This window comes from Galeopterus variegatus, unplaced genomic scaffold (assembly GCF_000696425.1).
Source record: "Galeopterus variegatus unplaced genomic scaffold, G_variegatus-3.0.2 Scaffold132, whole genome shotgun sequence".
Classification (NCBI taxonomy): domain Eukaryota; kingdom Metazoa; phylum Chordata; class Mammalia; order Dermoptera; family Cynocephalidae; genus Galeopterus; species Galeopterus variegatus.
The window spans coordinates 1,185,788-1,202,400 of NW_007726243.1; positions in this window are offsets into that span (position 1 = coordinate 1,185,788).

Below are 16,613 nucleotides of genomic sequence, written 5' to 3' on the forward strand. Positions count from 1 at the left end.
GATTGAGTTTGGCCAGGACATTCAACCCAAGGCACCTATATTTCCTTACTTTTCAGATGCACTAAACAAAGTTTATATAGACAGGTTCCCAAGGAGCTCTATTCTAACAGAAGAGAGGGATATGGGAAAGAAATCATTACACAGACTAAGAACTATAATGGAGAATATATAAGGAACAGAAGTGGCCTCCTATACAAGCGAAAGATTATTGCTCTGGGAGATGTAGTAAAGGGTCAGGAAAGAATTCAAAGGTTGGGTGCTGTCTGAGCAGGATTTTGGGCAATCAATGGGCATTTACCAATAGGACAGGTAAGGAAGGAATTCTAGGCAGTGAATAGGCATAATGCAAGAATGCAAAGGCAGGGCACAAAGTTGTATGTTCAGAGGACTATAGCTTATTTAGCATTGCTTGAAGTTTCAGTGAGAGGCAGTGTTGTGAGTGATGAGTAATCGAGGTAATATCATGTAATATTTTCCTTCGTTAGTGAGTCAAATTTTACACTGTAGAGTTCATGAGGAATCAGCAAAAAATAATTTGGTTAGAGTTGTCAAGAAAGGGCAGCAGTCTCCATGATTCTTGCACAGCCTCTCAACATTCCTATGATTTAAGGGTAGGTTAAAAAAGAAAAAGGGGGGAAACAGGTAGAAGTGGGGATGTTACAAGCAGGCTAAACCTATTTCTTTAATGACGATGTATGACTATCCATGCATGCTCAGTGCTTGAGGAACAGTGGCCCAATTATTTTTCTTTGTGGTACTGTAACTCTTCCACTCTCCAAAACAAAAGTAGAAATTGTTCTAGAATGATTCATTATACTCTCTTCATTTATTTACTTCTCCTTTTTCCTACTTCTCAAATGTCAACAATGGAGTAGGCATGAGGTGGACAAGAAGGGGAAGAGTGGAGGAATGGTAGCGTTAGATGTGAGTGTCCATTTTACCTCTTTCCCTGATTCAAGCTTCACTACAGCAATGGGAATTATTGGTAGCTTGGAAAACTAAAATCCAGAGATCATCTGAAGGTCTTATCTTGGGAACTTGTTCTAGCCTTTTCTGACATTAAATCTCTCCGGCTTTTTTCCCATTTTTTTTTTAACGTTAGAATTTTTACCAGTTAACATTAGCAGAAGTGAAATAACTGAGTTTTATCTGGTTTCTCTCTCCCTCTGGGAGAGAAACTGGATAGTCAGATATCCAGAAGGCAAGCAATTAGAAGAACCTAAGGATAATCAAGATTTGACTGTGCTTTTATTTTAATTGTTGCATTATTTACATTCTTTGATTCCTCCTGGACTGAGCTGATGTGGCTTATATGGTAGAAAGGACATTAGCCAAGGAACCAGGAGGTGGCTCTCTGGATCTCATTCTGCAATTTATGGTGTCTGCAATTAAATGTCCTTGGGTTTGTTTTTTGATCAGGAAAATGAGGGAGTGTGATTATATTGATACTTCTCAAATTCCACTTCGCATCAAATTCTCCTGAGGTGGTTTCAAAATATACAGATTCCCAGATGTGACTGGAGGACATAGCATAGTGGTTGAGCCTGAGAACTTAGCATCAAACTATAGATGTTTAACGCCGGGTCCTGCAACTTATTAACCGGGTAACCTTCAGTAAATTATTTCAAGTCTTCAATATCTCATTTTTCTCATATGTAAAGCAGGGATAACAATAACAGTGTTTCCTCCATGTTGTCCCTGGAAGGGTAAAATGATATAATGCTTTTAAAATAGCAAGTATATTGCCTGTCACATACCAAGCATTCAACAGATGTTATATATTATCATTTGCGTAGCCCAGAGTATGTATAGTGTGTAATCTATGTGTCTGGTGCAAGGTAGATGCGCCATAAATACCTGTCCAGAAAATAACTGTTTTTTTTTTTAAGCAACTTTTTCTTTTGTTTTCAGATCTGAAATTCTTTATTAACCCAGGAATTCCTTCCCTAGGAAAGGTAAAGCTAGTTTGGGAAAACTATTTAGACATTGTACTCAGTCTTTGCTCTATGCTACTCTTAGACGGAGAGCCTCATAATAATTAGAAAATAATTAAATGATAACCAAAAAAAGTCCCACTAGAGTGGGTGAGCTGAGAGAGGAAGGGAATGAGTCTCAGGGACTCTGTTAGTTGGATCCAGCCGGCCAGTATGTAATGCAATGGTGCTCACCTAGGTGCGCCTTTCCATTTTCTCTCACAAGATGCCATAATATTCTGAAAGTCACGTCACAGTAATTGATTTTGAATTACCCACAAAAAAGCAATATTCCATCTTCTGTGTTGTTGACCAAGCAGAAAGCAGAACAACATAACTTTTCAAAAGCTTGAAAATCAGAGCTATCAAAAATCGACAGCGAACTTCTATTCCACATTAACTCGCTGATCAAAACAATCCACGCATATTGAACTGTGTGTTTTTTTTCGGTCGTGGTGGTCCCTCGCCTAATATTCAGCTCGTGGTTCTCCCGGGTATTTTCAGTGAGCAGAGTTGCCAGTGTAGTACCGGCAGGGAGGAAATTGCCTCGGAATCTGTGGAGGTGGCCTCCTAGAAAGATCTCCGGGAGGGGAGGAGCCCTGATTGTCCTGGAAGAAAAGCATGGCCCTATCCGGAAAGTCACAGCGTGCCGGGAGGCTGGAGCTGGCGGCTATGGGTCCTGGAGGTGCCAGACGCCGAGCAGCCGGCCTCGTGGATGGGGCCTGCGCGCCTGGGACGGACCTCAGCGTGTGCAAGGGAAAGACGCACGGCCGGGCGGACAAGCGCTGGCTCCGGCCTCGCCCCGCCGCGCACGGGGTCCGAGCTGAAGCTCACCGGGGCTCATCTCTGCTCGGTGGGCGTAAGGGAAGCCCGCGCTCGGCTCCGCACTGGCAGGCGCCTCTAGGGTCTGGGAGCCTCGGGCCTCCGCCGGGCGCGGCAGCCCCTCCCCCAGGAGCCCGCGTTTCCGCCGGAGACCCGGCGGCGGCGGCGGCGGTGGCGGTGACCAGGACTGTGCCGCGCCTTCCGCCTGGGAGCTGCCCTTGTGCGCCGCGCCCACAATCCGGGGCACTCGGAGTGCCCGGGCCTAGGGGCCAACGCCACGCGACGGAGACCTCCTCAGAGCTGGATGCTGAGAGGGTTCGGCCAGCTCTGCGTTTCGCTCCCTTCGGGGTTGGGTCACTGGGCACCTGCGGTCCCCCGGGAACGAGGACCTGGCCGGGCCATGGTTGACGGCTGCTGCCACGGCGGACTTGGAGGGAGAAGGGACCCCGGGGAACCTTCTTCCTCTTCCAGACTCGCAGCGACAGCGGAGGGCCCGACTCAGCGCTGACAGACGGGAGGCTCGCGGGGGACCCAGTGGGAGACCAAGTGGATCCCGGAACAACTGCTGCCATCGGCAGATTGGGGGCGCCGAGACTTGCGCTGCGAGCGTGTACTGGGGCGTTTCCCTTGTCCCCGAAGACCCTGTCACTGTTCTGCTAAAACAGCCTGTTGTGGAAGCCGATTCTACCTCTTCCCCTCCCTCCCTTCGTTCATCTCTTACCTTCTTCCCCAAAGCGCCACGGCAGATATGCACACGAGTGAACAAGTTAGGATACAGTCAAGTGTGTTTGTGTTGGGAGGGGGCGGTGACGACGTGGGAGAAGATAATGAAAATAAAATGAGAAACAGCAGGGCATGTAACAACTACACACGCGCGCTCAATGTCCCCAGCCTGCTAGCAGTCTTGGCTACGTCCGAGTGGAGGCAAATTGTAAATATTCAGTCCCAGGAGACAATTTTACCTCTTCAGGCATCAGTGGTAGCCCGTGACTTCCTTCCCAGTATTTATTTTACTTTTCAAAAGCATATTCAGATTCCCACCAAAGGGAATGGAGAAGTAACAGCCTTTTGGAAGGCCATTTCTGGGCACAGCTGAGGCCGGCTTCTCAGGGAGGGTGGCCTTTGTCACCTCTAAAGCAGAGGTCACTGGACTCTACTCAAGGTGTAATGTGAGGGGCAGGTCCTTCAGGGGCTTGCGAAAACACCACGCTGTGTTCTCGTGACTGTCCCCATCCCGGCTGAAGGCAAGTGCTTTTTCATAAGGATAATGTGGGTTGCTGAGTAGGAGGGTGGAAAACAAATGGAATCGAGTGTATCCTGACCGCCCCCCACCCCCGCCCCTGTCCCTCCTTCACTGAAACAGATTCCTCTTCACAGTCCAACATTCTGTCCTTCGCTTGCGAGCAACTTCATTAGAACGAGGCAGCCGACGCTGGCTGGCTGCGGAAAACAGGCTCTTGAGTCCTGTCGGTACTGCGTAGTCCTGGAATATTCTTTTATTCAAGAGGCCTCTTCCAGTTGATTCCAACCGGGTTCGGTTATAGTTTTCACAACCGAGAGGGGGCAGCAGATGCACTGCGGTGCCCCGGCGACGTGCAGGAAGAGCACCCTGTTGTCTCTGGGAATTGGGCTAATGAACGTTTTTGGTAGAAGGCAGGACCTACCGCCCTTAAGTCCACCGCAGCAGACGCCAGGCCTGGGGCCTCCGACCCTGAGCACCTGGGGGCATCCCTTGTGCAAGGAAGGGGTGGGCGAAGCCATCTGTGCACCAAACAGTGCCTGTAAACTTAGCGAGCGGTACAGCATAACTAAACAAATGAATTCAAATATATGCAAATGCTATAATTAATAAAATATACAGTCACTTGAACATATTACAGAATCGATTGGAGTTTTCGACCGTCCTTAAGTTTTTCAGTCAAGAGAGAATTTAAAAGTGCAGCTACTACAATCTCGATGGTGGGGCGGGGAGGGGGGGGTGTCTGTCGAATTAGATTGAATTTTGAAAGGATGTGTCTCATTAGAAGTTGGGAACTACTGGCCCATAGAATCCTTTGATTACTGTGGTAAAGATTCCGAGGCATCTCAGGAAGGAAATCAGTAGGACTCAACCAGTTCTGCCCGGGCGTGTGTCTGGTGTGTCTGCGAGCGCGGCGAGGCGACCGCAGCGCAGCCCCCTTCCAGAGCACGGAGCTGTGGCAGCTGGGATTGGTCCAGACCGACTGCAGCTCGTCAGGGGCTGGGTGTTCCTGAAAACCTACTTCATTTCACTTGGTAAGCCAGAGCACTTGAGTTTTCAGAACTGTCGAAGAGGCATTATATTATATCTTCCAAATCCACATTTTTCTTTAAATTAAAAAGTACATTTGTGGAGTAGTAATTTTTTTTTTTTTTTTGAAGAAAAGAAAAATCCAATGTAAAAATTTGGAGGCTATTACAGTCACATCTAAATAGTTTTTTAAAGTGTTAACTTTAAATTATCTAAGAGAAAAACTATGTGATAGTAGCAAGATTGTACCTTAACCCTATAAACCTCATGCACAATTTAAAACTATAATATTCCCTGAAATATCTTTGGAAGGTAGGGAAGAATTATAGTCTTCAATTATAGAATTTATCACAATATGACATTAAGATGTTTTTATTTTATTACAATTATGAACAAAACATATTAACGATATCTACTTTTAATGTAATTTTTCCAATACCGTAACAAATTCTAGAAATGCAACCCTATCTACTAAAGGGAAGAATTTTAATAGCACACTTAATTGTCTGAAATTTCATTAACATAGAAAGTACATATCATGATGTCAGAATATAGACTCTCCTCAAAATAATGATGAGTACTAATTAAGGTAGTATAAGATTTATAGGAAAATATTACATTTGTATCTGAGATAGGTGAGGAGGAAGTAGAAGATGAGAAGGAAAGGACTAAACTGTGGTCCAGGTGGGGGAAGGAATGTGAGTAAATCAGGATGGGAGAATTTCCATATTGGGTTCAAAATCCTAAGAGAAACCAAAGGCCCTACAGCTGCTGAACCACAGGATAGGGTTCACCATGGGATCTGAAAACACAGATTGTTCTTTGTGCCTGAAGATAAACCTGAACAATTTGTAAGTTTGCCAAGGACCTATGTTTAAAAACTGTACCCAGTACCAATCACAAAAGTTTCTTTAAAAAAAAAATTTGCCACAAATTGGCAATAATATGAAATATCAATAATTTCAACATTTACAACAATATATTGATTTATAACACAACTTGACTTGTTTGCTTAATAATAATGGCTATCATTTTCTGTGCCACGCACCAGCTACACAGAGCAGATATTATTAGCTCCATTTTACATGTAAGGAAAGAGGTTCAGAGAACTTAAGCTATGTTCTTAATTTTACACAGCTGGTAACTGGAAAGCTACTTTCTGATTCTAGAGCCGAGGCTTTTTACGCTATCTTGATGCAAACCCTACAACTACAGTGTATCCCTATAAAGGGGGACAAACCCTGGATTCTCAGATATCTGGTGATAGCAAAAATGGGCAAACTTATTTCTATCACGATTTGAGTGATCCAAAACCAAAACTAAATTTAAAAACAAAAACAGAACCAAAACCCTACATGCCACAATGGATCTCAACCTTGAGTTTCTGTATCCCAAATAATTTAGGGAGCTGGTAATAAGGTAGGGAGGAGTCTACAACCTACTTTAAAATTTCAAAAATCTAAGCAGAAATTGCATGATTACTGCAGATAGATTTTAACTAAAATTCCATTGTTTTTGCTTTGCCTGGAATTACATAGATAAAGAGCTATGTAGTCGATCTAAAATAGGAAAATAAATTGACTGTTAATAAATGTAGTTTGTTTGCTAGAGAGTATCTTCAATTGCATCAGGTCCATGGAAGGTTGTAAAAATGATAATAATAAATATTAAAAGGGAGACTTTGGACATGAAAAGGAACCACTGATACATGGTAAAAATCTTATAATACAGTTATTTCATGTGTTTGTTATTAGTTCTGCTGCTTAATAGAAGGTCTGTGATTATAAAGTTTTGCTGCATGTGGGAATTTTATATTGTCTTTCCACAACTCCAATACACAGTTATGTGAAGAACACTACTGTAAACTGGTTGTATTTAAATAATCAGCACCATTCATTTGGGGTCATAAAGGGTTACATGGGACTTTGGAGATTATGCAATAGAAGGTCCCAGAGAACAGTTTCCCTAGCTCCTCCTGATTGCTTCCCTTTCTCTAGTCCAGTGACTCTCAAATATTTTCATCTTAGGACCCCACAAAGTTTTTGTTTGTGTGTGTTTATGTGGATTGCATCTATCGATACTCACTATATTAGAAATTAACATGGGAGAAATGTTTAAAATATTTATTTGTTACTTTATAATAATGATGTCATTGCAAACTCATATTAACATAAATTACATAGTTTTAATGAAAAATAAACATGCTTTCTGAAAAAAATTGAGAAAATATTTTACATTTTGCAAATCTTTTATATCAGGCTTAATAGAGGCAACTGTATTCTCATATTTGCGTCTGCATTGCATCTATTGTGATATGTTGTGTAGGTTGAAGTATATAAATAAAATCAGGCCTCAAAGAGAGATATAGTTGGAAAAGGGAGAAGTATTTCAATAGGTTTTTCAGATAATTGTGGCTAGTCTTTGATACTACTCCAAAATCCTTCAAGTGGTAATTTTTAAAAAGTTAGTTGCAATGTAGAATTTAAATCCATATTAATAAACTTTTCATATTCTGTTACATTAAAACCCACGGTCTATTGAATGTACCCAGGCATGATTTGTAACAGCATGTACTGGTCATTTGGAAATTATTAGTTCAATGAATTATGCAGATCTTCCAAATGTTCTCTGTTTCATCATACAATATAAAAAATATTATATTCATTAATTTTGTTTTATCTGAAAAATTTTTACATAGTAGAATACAAATTTTCCAATATCCTAATTTTTGCATGTAAGTTCAAATTTTATCATTGTCAAAAAATAGTCAGTTGTTTTCCTTGAAGTGACAGGCTCACTTTGTTTATTTCTGAGAAAATATCTGCTAAATATTCAAGTCTGAATAGCTATAGTTTCTCAGTCGGTTGTTCCTTCAAATATAAAAGCTACTCTGTGAAAAAAGTGACTAGTTCAACTTGAAACTCAATTGCATCAGTGCTTTTCCTAGGTAACCATTGTACTTCTGTGTATAGCATAAGTACGTCACATATACGCCTAATTTTGTCCCACAGCATATTAAAATGGCATGCCCCGGAGGGTCAGGATTTAATAAAATAAATGATGTTTTACTGCTTTACCAAGTACATTCTTGAATGAAATTGACTGTGTTATTTTTTATTTTTTTACTGCAAGTGTGTGGTGGTGAAGAATACAGTACTACTACAGTCATGAAAATAGCTTTAATCTCAGAACCTCTGAGTCTAGGAGACCTCCAGGGGTCTATTGGCCCCACTTTGAGAACCACTGCTCTAGTCTTAGAACAGCTGTTATTTGGATCACTCACTTGCGACCTTATATGCTGCCTTATGTTGTTAGTTATCTTCTGCTATCCTCAAATCTAATCTCCTTGCTTAAGAACGCTATCATTTATGTACTTGTATCCTGAGGACTGTTGGCGTGCCTGGCACTCAGTACAATTAGTTTGTTGATGATTGATTGACTAACACGTTGGAATTAGTGGTTCATGTATACTCTTCTGTTATCATGTATCACATCCTAGTTGGTTTTGTTTTGTTCTTATATTATTAAGTGAGGATAATGGTCTTTTGTGGAATATATTTATGCAAAAGAAGGAAAAGAACATTCATTATGATATGTTATAATTTTTCCAAACAGCTAACATCATTAGCAGCCATGTTCATGTGTTTCCTATTTTAGCTACTCCATTGCTGGTACTCAGGAAGCAACCTTACAAACCAGCATGTAAAAATTTGAGTCCAGTTTGTGATTAATTTAAAATGTTGCAATCACTAGCACCACCAGAGGAATGGCTTCTAACAGAAAGGGCTTGTCCAATTTTTATGGACTAGCTGAAAAGCACAGCTGAGCTTTGGACAATTCATTAGTTCCATTTCTTTGAGTCATACAAGACTTCTTAAATATGTGAGAAAATTCTGTTGTCTGTGAGGTCACAAATCCATTTACTATAAATAGCAAAATGCCGGTATTCTGCACTTTTCACACTCTCATGCCCTGGAGTTTTTATAATTAGAAATTGTAGGTATAGTGGCTGAGTCATTCCTTAATCCAGCAAGGGGAAGTGAAATTGCGTAGCTATTGATTGCTGGAAGCAATACCTCATTTTCAGTGTAGGATATTACTTCTCTTTTTGTAGACAGATTTGCTGAGAATAAACCAACACCCATGTGATTCAGTGATACTGAAGAAAGGCCAATAAAGTGGGTAGAGATATACAATTTATATTCTTTTAACATGATTCAAATTTAGATTTGAATTTGCCTAGTAAGAGGTGTGTTATAGGCCTATTCCTCCATAAAGTGGAAATGTCTGATGTCAATAGTTCACTATTAATTCCTCCCACGAGGAGATATATTCAATAAGTTAGGCTCTAGCCACATATGAAATGTGGCTAGTACAACCGAGAAGCTTGATTTCTAATTTTTTAAAATTTTAATTCACTTAAATTTAAAAACAGATTCTCACGTCAGTTATTGAAAACTGTGTTTGAAAAAACTTGGGTAGTTAACCTACTTTATCAACAGTAAATTTTATATAACCTAAATACTGAACAAGTATTTGCAATGAAAATTTAGTAACCAAATTGAGATGTGCTGCATATATATAATCTCCACATCAGATTTTATGACTTAATATGATGAAAAGGACAAGATATCTCAATAATTTTTATATGAAATGACAATATTTGAATATATTGGGTTGAATAAAATATATTATTAAAATCGATTTTACTCGCTTCCTTTTTCTTTTTTTACTGCAGCTACCAGATAATTTAAAATTACATATGTACGTCTTATATTTTGATTGGTCAGAGCTGTTATAGGTTACCTTCCTTCCATCTATGGGGGTAAGAAGGCAAATGAGAAATATTATATCTTAATTTCACACTCATTATGTGAGATACAGACTTGCTTAAAGCAATTGATATCCAAAAATTTATTAGGCATCTGTTCAGCATACTCCAAAGGCTTCTTCTCTTCAGTATTGTTTTTATATTTCTATTATTATGCAGTGTCAGATCTACTTTGCATCCAATTTGCATTCTGGAAATAATTTTCTCTATTTTTTTAGAGCAGTTTTAGATTCACAGCAAAATTGAGCAGAAAGTAGAGTTACCATATAGCCCTGTCCCCACACAGGCGCAACTTCCTCCACTATCAATATCCAGACCAGTGTGATACATTCGTTACAATCCGTGATCCTACATTGACACATCCTGTCACCTAAAGTCCATAGTTTACATTAGGGGTCTTCGTTTGTGTTGTACATTCTGTGGGTTTGGACAAAGAGATCATTTTTTAAAATGTATGTTACATATGATATTTCTTCTTTTCCACTAGTATATTTGATTTAAAAATGGAATTGAAACAAGTGTTTTCAACGGTTTACAAACAAGCATTTTTCTGCTTAAAATGTCATATTATTGTAGAAAAATTGAAAAAAACAAAGTATTTTTTAAAAGTAAAGAAATTAACCAGAGTCTTGCCACTCAAGAAAAAAATATCAAGTAGCAATTTATTTTTAGTCTCTTCTGTCTTTGTATGTAAGTATACACTACAATTATTCTTTAATATTGTTTAATAACTGTTTAATCACTTAGTAAATACTTGAACATCTTTCCATGGAATTATTTTTAAAACTGAATAAGTATTCCATTATATGTGTATACTATTATTTTACCAATCCTAGCTGTGATTATTCTTGTACATAAATTTCTTTTACATATTGATTGCTTCCCTGGACATGCAAAACTTAAGAATTGCTAGGTCAAAAGGTAAGGGCAGTAAGATTCTAGATACACATTGTCAAATTGTCATCAGTAAGTGTTGTATGTGAGTATGATTTTTGCAACACCCTTGCTGAAACCAGATATTATAATTTTAAAAATATCAATCCATTTTAAAGGCAAAACTTGCTGTTTTAATTTGTATTTTTGACTGCTAATGAGATTGAATATTTAAAAATATGTATTAGACAAGAATGTTTCTTTTGAATTGTCTGTTTATGACCTTTGCTTGTTTTCTGCTGTATGGGCATTTATCTTATTATTATGAGGTATCTTCAGAGGTAAGGTTTTGCCATTAATATTGAAAATATTTTTCCAAGTTGACCATTTGCATTTTTTTTTTTTCTTTTTTCATGGCCGGCAACGGATCGTAACCCCCAGTGTCGCGCCCGCACCGGACCGGGACCGGCAACGGGAACGCAACCCTCGGTGTTGCCCCCGCACCTCGCTCAGCCAGTGAACGGCCGGTCTGTATGTGGGATCTGAACCCTCGGCGGGAGCGCCACCGCGCTTCCCAAGCGGCACACTATAGCAGTGCGCCACCGGGCTGGCCGACCATTTGCATTTTAATTATATTTATGATGCCTTTTAATTACACTTCTGATGTTTTAAAAAGAGATGTTTTTAATTTTTATTTTTATGTTAATCCACATGTTAATTTTTTTTCTGTATTGTTTCTTCCTTACCTTCATTGTAATTCAATAAATAGTCACTTGTATTTTTAAATAGATCCTTATTTAAAAAATAGTTCATTCTACTTCTTCTGGAATTTATTTTGGTGTACTTATGAGGCAAAAGTTCTAATTTTATTGTTTTTTTCAAATAGTTAACCGACTGTTTTATCATTTTTTAAATAAGGAATCTTTTCCCACTTTTTAAAAATGATAGTTTTAATGCATACTAAATTGTTTAGCTATACTAGGGTCACTTTCTGCTCTATTCACCTGTTCTTTTCAGACATCAATTCCATGTAGCTTTAATTATTATTTTTATTACATATTTTAATATAGACTAGTGTGCATTCTCCTTTAGTAATCTTTTTTTCCCCCAAAAAAACTTGATTTGTAATGGTTATTGTCTTCAGTCCATTCCTTTTGGTGAATGTCAAAGTTATTTTGTAAAGGTTTTCTTTTCTCCCAAAATTATCACACTGAGATTTTAATTTATACAAGTTTTAAATTAATCTGGGAGATCTGACATCTTTGTTACTGTCAAATTGCATTAGAGGATTAAAATAAGAGAAGGTTTTATATATGTGTCTTTTCCAATCAGACTATATAATTAGTGTTTTGTAAAATATTTCTGACATTTTGCAATAATAGTAATTGTTTTTAAAAAATCCTGTGTTTTTGAAAAGTACTTGTTGGCATTTTCTGATAGTGGAGAAATTTTAATACGAAGAAAGAAGAAAGAGGGCACTGCATACATAGCTTTTAGGACATAAAAGAAACTGGCAAATTACAGTGGACTTTCTACAGGCAGGAAAAATAAACCAATGAAGAGAGGAGGAAGGTGGGAAAGAAGATAGAAAAGAATAAGTAAAGGATAAGTGATAAAGTTACATCAAGAGCAGATTAATAAAATAGAGACCTGAACTTGTAAAATAAACAAAACAAGAGTTGGGGGGTGGAGAAGGGGAGAGAGCGAGACAGACAGAGAAACTATACGTTTTTGATGTAAACTGAAAATACTCAATTTAAATGCCAGAAATCTGGCACAGAGCTACTTTAAATTTTTATGTTGACACATAAATGAAGGAGGTCCTAAAATGTAAAGGGGGAAAAAAGTATTCTAGAAGCCTTACTTAAATTCATTCATTTATTTATTTTTATTGTAAAATATATAAATTGGGGGCCGGCCCTGTGGCTTACTCGGGAGTGTGCGGCGCTGGTGGCGCCAAGGCCACGGGTTCGGATCCTATATAGGGATGGCCGCAAGGTGCGCTCACTGGCTGAGTGTGGTGCGGACCACACCGTGCCGAGGGTCGCGATCCCCTTACCGGTCAAAAAAAAAAAAAAAAAAAAAAAAATATATATATATATATATATATATGTTTTGGAATTATTTTTTAAAACCTTGTACCTAGATTTTCTCTATATATATTTCATTATTTGAGCACAGAAAATATTTTGGAGCTTGTTCTTCATGTTTTATAATGTAATAACTGGAAATCCCTTGTCTAATTGAGGTAGTTTTTATTTGATTAATAATAGTGAATTTTCTTCCATTTATTATTTCTAGGCAGCTTTGTACTGTAATGTCTAGTTGTTTTGGGGAAAAAAGACTCTTTAAGGTAGAAACATCTACAGAAATAGATTACTAATATCTTATCTAGATATATAAGAAAATAATAGGATACTTCACAGCTATGCTGAAAAAAGGGAAGTGTATAGTTTGGATTTAAGGATTCCCAGGGGAGAATGCAACTGAAGATTTCCAAATTTCTTCCTGAAGGTGGCAGTATTTCAGTGACTAAAACTGACAAGCAGAATAGCTGCACCAGAGCTCTCAGAGATCTACGAAGGTATCGTGTTTGAATGTAAAAGTCCCTTCAGCAAGACTTTTCTTTTTCTCGATTTGAATCACATGCCTGTAGGGATACATGCCGCCTGCCTGCTGGGCAACGATTATTTAGGATAAGGACTCAGGAGAGTTAGATAGCATTTTAGTCCCTTACATATTGGGGAAAATTTTTTGGAGGCATTGGAGAAAGAAAAAGGAATATGTTATTAAATTTAGAATTTAGCGTCAAGTCGCAAATGTAAAGAGACAAGAAGCAGAATGAAGTGTTTTATGATTGTCAGCTACCATCTTTAATGGGTGAGTGGCTTTTTAATCTGTACCGCTACTTTTCTTAAGAGATAAGGAAAACTTTCCAAGTGTTTGTGGATATAATGACTGTATAAACAAAACTTTATTTTTGTCAGTAATTAACACATTGCCAAAATGAGTAAGAGCACTAACAGATTCTGGAACAAATATGCTAACAATCAAAAGAAAATGAATTTTATACATTTTAAGCAGCAAACTGTAGGAGGAGAATGTGTACAGATCTGTGTATTTATGTATTAATTAACTAACATATGGGGAAATAAATACACATAAACAAAAAAGGTAAATACAGATGAACGAAATTGTTATCTAAAACGTGAGTGTCAAACTGGTAGTGCTATTTTGTTTTATAATGATTTTTAAATAATCAATAAACATTAATGGTGTTGATGTTCAGGGTTAATTCATCACTTACTTTGATTGGTAAAGGCCACATTAAACTGAAAATAGCCTGGCTGATTTGTAGTACTAATAGCTTAAAATATCTGGATTTATAGTTCTTCCAAAGGAACTAGAAACTACAAAGCCCCAAGTGATGCTGAGAGTTGTAGTCCTCTGAAGTTGTCACCAATAGAGGAGAGAAGCTGACTCTTGGAGTGGCAGAAGCGTGATATTCAGTTTACAATATTCTTTTTTTTTTTTTGTCTTTTTCCGTGTCCGGCAACGGATCGCAACCCTCAGTGTCGCGTAATAACTTCGTATAGCATACATTATACGAAGTTATGCCTGTAGACCTGGGGCCATTGGTGAGGGAAGAATTCATTAGAGGATTACCAGGAGGATTATGAGGTTTTATTTGGATTCCTGGAGCCCTGCTGGTTTACAGCTCACTGCGAAGTGATAGAAGCTTCTGCCTTTGCAATGGAGTGGGTTCTTTCAATCCAATGGACAGAACTGGTCCGAGGAAAAATAAAGCCAGCACTCTGTGTTCCTGTCCCACCCTGTCGGCTTAGCTGGGCGTCATGAGCCCTGTGCCACTCCAGCTGCCCCTCACCCACACACTGCAGCTGTTTCCTTATGAAAACATTTTTTTTTTTTTTGTCTTTTGTCTTTTTCCGTGTCCGGCAACGGATCGCAACCCTCAGTGTCGCCCCCGTACCGGACTGGGACCGGCAACGGGATTGCAACCCTCGGTGTTGCTCCCGCGCCTCGCTCAGCCAGTGAGCGGGAACCGGCCTGCATGTGGGATCTGAACCCTCGGGCGGGAGCGCCGCCGCGCTTCCCAAGCGGCGCACTATCCAGTGCGCCACCGGGCCGGCCCGGTTTACAATATTCTTAAAAATTCTCTTGAAAATAAAATATTTGTCTCCTAGGTTTTTCATCAATCCAGTGTCAACATACACTTCAGTGGAATTGTAAATGCTTTTATGTATAATTATATCAACTTTAACTTTCCTCTCCTTTCTGTCCCAGCTGTATAAATTGTGCCAACTTATGCTGACATTCCATTCGTGAGTACAGTCCCACAAAGTTTTTGCTAGTTTTTCAAGATCTCAGTCTCAGCCTTAGGGATATTTTCTCATAAGTCCCATTCTGTAGTGAATTAATACTCTTTTCTTGCATCATAGGTATTTACTGGACTCTTCCTTTTCTTTTTTACTGTGTACTACCATTGCATGCTAGAGTGAAACCCACTCTTTTCATCAGAAACCACTTTATTTAATTCTTTACTTTCTTTTTAAAAGAGAAGTTTTAGATTCACAGCACAATTGAGTGGAAAGTTCCAAAAATTTGCATACACCTCCTGTCTGCACTCAGTCCACTGTCAATATCCCCACCAGAGTGGTACATTTGTTACAATCAATGAACCTACATTGACACATCATTATCACCCAAAGTCAATAGTTCTCATCAGGGCTCATTTTTGGTGTTATATGTTCTATGGGTTTTTACAAACATATAACATGTATCCACCCTTGCAGTATCATATAGAATAGTTTTGTTGCCCTAAAAATCCTATGTGCCCTGCCTTTTTTTTCCCTCCTTTCCCCCCCAACTCCTGGCAACCACTGATCTTTTCACCATTTCTATATTTTGCCTTTCCCAGGATATCATATAGTTGGAATCAAACAATAAGTACCATTTCAGATTAGCTTCTTTCACCTAGTAATATACATTTAAGTTTCTTCCATGTATTTTTATGGCTTGATAGCTCATTTCTTTTCAGGGCTGAATAATATTCCATTGTGTGAATATGCCAGAGTTTATTTATTCACACACCTACTGAAGGACATTTTGGTTGCTTCCTAGTTTTAGTAATTATGGATAAAGCCGATATAAACATCTGTGTGCAGGTTTCAGTGTGGACATAAGTTTTCAGTTCATTTGGGTAAATATCAAGGAGTGTGAATATTGGATTTTATAGTAAAAGTATGTTTAGTTTTGTAAGAAACTGCCAAATTGTCTTCCAAAGTGGCTATACCATTTTGTACTCCCACCAGCAGTGAAAGAATTCCTATTGCTTCCCATTCTTGACAGCATTTGCTGGTGTTAGTGTTTTGGATTTGGGCCATTCTAATAGGTGTGAAGTGGTATCTTGTTTTAATTTGCAATTTCATAATGACATATAATGTTGAATACCTTTTCTCTTAACATAAATTATTATTTATTATTCTCAGCATTTTGCTACCTTTTGTCAGCATTTTGCCTATGAGATTTATACAAGGCTATTTCAAAAAGTTCATGGAAAAATAGAATTAAAAGATTACATAAATCTTTCCATGAGCTTTTTGAAGATTCCTTGTACATGTTACTCTATGTATCGGTAGTTCATTCTTATTGCTGTGTAGTATTCCTTTGTATGAATATACCATAATTTGTTTATTCATTGTCCTGTTGATGGACATTTAGATTGTTTCTGTTGTTTGGCTATTGTGAATAAAAGTTGTTTGCCACATGTTCTCACTCATAGGTGGGAGCTAAAAAAAAAAAACAAAAACAAAAAAAAAACAAA